This window comes from Lissotriton vulgaris, chromosome 2_1 (genome assembly GCF_964263255.1).
Source record: "Lissotriton vulgaris chromosome 2_1, aLisVul1.2, whole genome shotgun sequence".
NCBI lineage: Eukaryota > Metazoa > Chordata > Amphibia > Caudata > Salamandridae > Lissotriton > Lissotriton vulgaris.
This window is the reverse complement of record NC_141687.1, coordinates 1,921,505,188-1,921,508,363: the sequence shown is the minus strand read 5'-3', so window position 1 is coordinate 1,921,508,363 and position 3,176 is coordinate 1,921,505,188. Positions and strand designations below refer to the sequence as shown.

Here is a 3,176-nt window from a genome sequence, read left to right as displayed (position 1 = left end):
GTAGTGAGTGAAAGGATATTTAGGGTGCGCATTAATTTATTTGGTCAGACTGAGGCAGAAATTTATGACAAGTACAGGTTAAATGTTGATTCCATACTGGAATTAATTGATGATTTGGATCCTATACTACAGAGGCCCACCCTAAGAACACAAGCCATTCCTACTCATGTCCAAGTACTTTGTTGCCTACATCTTCTGGCTTCTGGTTCATTTCAAGGTGTGATTGCCATTGCTGGGGGGGTGTCACAGAGTTCCCTTTCAAGGTTTTTCAGAAATTTTTTAAATGCTATGTTGTTGAGGATCAGGCATTACATAGTTTTTCCAAGTACTCAGCAGGAACTTTTACAGACAAAGTTGGACTTCTATAATATGGCTCATTTTCCTCATGTAATAGGCTGCATAGATGGTACTCATATTCCCATATGCCCACCTTCTCACAATGAGTACATTTTTAGGAATAGAAAATTGTATCATTCATTGAACATTCAAGCCATTTGTAATTCAAAAACCATAATCACAGACCTAGTTGCTAGTTTCCCTGGAAGTGCTCATGACTCCTACATATTTAAACAGAGTGCCATATTTACAAAGTTGGAAGCTGGACATTTTGGAGATGGATATTTACTGGGTAAGTGATCATTTTTTTTTTTTTAAAACTGTACAGAGAAATGTTTTGACAGGTTTTCAAACCACTGAAATGTTGATAATGTTTCCATAGGTGACAGTGCTTATGGTGTGAGAACATTTATCTTGACTCCTTATCTGAATCCAACAACCCGCAAAGAGCAAAATTATAACCAAGCTCATATGTCTACCAGAAATGTGATAGAGAGGACATTTGGAATAATGAAATCCAGATTCAGAATACTTCATAAAACTGGAGGTGCATTGCAGTATCGGCCTGATGTTTGCTGTAAAATTGTTGCCACTTGTGCCATGCTGCACAATGTTGCCATGAAAAGAGGGCTTGGATTGGAATTTGAAGACAACATCCCAAATAACCACAATCAACCAAACCAACCCCAACCTAGAATCAATGGTCCTGATGCTGCAGAGGGAAGGAGAAGAAGAGCAGAGATAACTCAGCATTACTTTTAAATAAAGGTATGAGACAGGACAAACATGCATGTGCTGTAACTTAGGTATTTATTGTTTTTCAAATGAAAGTGAATGTGTGCTTCCATTCCAACGTATGTGGTATTTTGAAACAAAAATTTCATTTGAATAAAATCTTCAAATGTATTAATATTGTCAACCATTAACTGTTAAAATAAAGGTTCACAAAATATTCACATATGAATCACTTTTTCCTTGCTCTTAACCCCAATGCCTTAACCTTCACAGGGTTTGAATTTTTGTTTTTGCAGGTGTCTTTGGCTACATTTCTGACACTTCTTCTTTCTGAAGGTGGTTTGATATTTACATTTGCATTGTCTGAAGAAGATGCAGGGAATGCAGACACTGGTTGATAGATTGTACTTGGGCCTTGATGGTGGTCTGAAATGGGGCCTTGCATTGATTTCATGCCACATGCCAGCTCACCATAACATTTCATCATTTCCTTTTGGAAGCCAATTGTTGTTTCAATCAATTTAGAAGTATTACTGCACATTCTGTGCATGGCTCTTGTGCTTGACTGCGTACTCACAACTGCTCTTTGCAAAACTGCACCCTGGTCACCATGCATTGCTTGACTTAGTGTCTCTATTGCAGAGGTCATTCGTTCCATTTTGTCTGAAGAGACATTGACCATGTTGACAAGTGCAGAACTAATATTGTGCATGTCTTTGGCTATATTGGTGATTTTCCCCTTGATAACCCTTATGTCCTTGCCTTGCAGGCGCTGTACTTTTAATAACTTCCTCTCAAGGACACTGCCATTTACAAAGTCATCCATTGATTCATGAGTTTGTGAAGGAGCTCTGCGACGCCGGAAGAATTGTCGCAGTCTTTGACGCCTGCCTGGGACCCTTTGTGCAGGCTCTGCATTCAGTGTTGTATTTTGAACTGCAGTGTCCACATTTTCCTCTGCCTCAGATTCAGTGTCTACCAGTCGACGCAGTCTGCGTCTTTGATTTTGTGGTTCCACAGTGGGTGAAGGTGGTGGGTCAAAGTTATTTTCTGCCTCATTTAATATGTCTTGTGTGAAAGACTCTGCAAATTGAATAAATTCTGCATCCAAATCAGCATCTAAAAATGAGACAGTGGGAGTAACCTGTTAGAAAAATATTCCCAATGCCTGTTTTTCTTTCACAGATTAACATATGACACTGCTATATTGAGGCATGGATGACAAATTATCGTGGAAGTGAATGTACCTATTGCTAACAGTGATCCTGTTGTCTGGACAGCAATAAAAGAATATTTGTGAGGAAAACTACATGTCCCATGATGCCATTCTTTCATCTTAAATTTACAATATTTATTATGCACTTTGGCAAAACATGTACTTTTGACATTTGTAACTTTACAGATCTAATCACAAGTCATGCACTCAATGACATTATCCTGTTTTTAAAAAAAATTACCTTGACTTGTTCCAGGCTGCTCTGAGGTGTCAATGTCATACACTCCAACAACTGCTTCAGTAGGTAAAGTCCCCTCTACTAGTTCATCCCAAGGGGTAGTTGGTATGTCTTTTGGTGTACCCCCACCAGTTTTCCTTCCAGATTTGATGCGTGTCGCAATCTTCTCCTTTGCTCTGCTGCGCAAATCGTACCATCTCTTCTGGAGATTACTGATGTCTCTGTGGGCGACACCTACAGCATTGACCTTTGCCTGTATTGTTAGCCAAATTTTTCTTTTCGTTGCCTCAGGTATTTTCAGTGAACTTTTTCCAAAAAGTTGGTCATGCTTAGCTGTGACTTCTTCAATTAGAACCTCAAGTTCTTTGTCACTAAATTTGACTTTCCTTTTCCTGGGCTGCTGCTGCTGTTGCTGCTGCTGCTGCTGCTGCTGCTGGGGCTCCAAAACCACATTGCTTGCCTCCATAATCTCAAGAGAAATCAGTAACCTGTCCAGCAGCTTCCACACACTCCCCAAACTGCCAAATTCAAGTTCGAAGTAGCCCACAGGTGTCTGTCATTAGTTTCAGAGGCAGCCACACTGCAATCACTTGAGTATTCATCATGTGCGTCTTTTCCTTATTTGCGAAGTCGCACAATGCGATTTCGCAC

At 39.9% G+C, this 3,176-nt stretch overlaps 1 long non-coding RNA gene across 1 annotated transcript; it reads left to right on the top strand.

The window, feature by feature from the left end:
* Nucleotides 1-413: 413 nt before the first annotated feature.
* Nucleotides 414-2,129, top strand: LOC147733509 (uncharacterized). Its single transcript, XR_015308530.1, has 3 exons — nt 414-628; nt 719-1,104; nt 1,841-2,129. It is a non-coding gene; the product is annotated as an uncharacterized LOC147733509 (long non-coding RNA).
* The last annotated feature ends 1,047 nt before the right edge of the window (nt 2,130-3,176 follow it).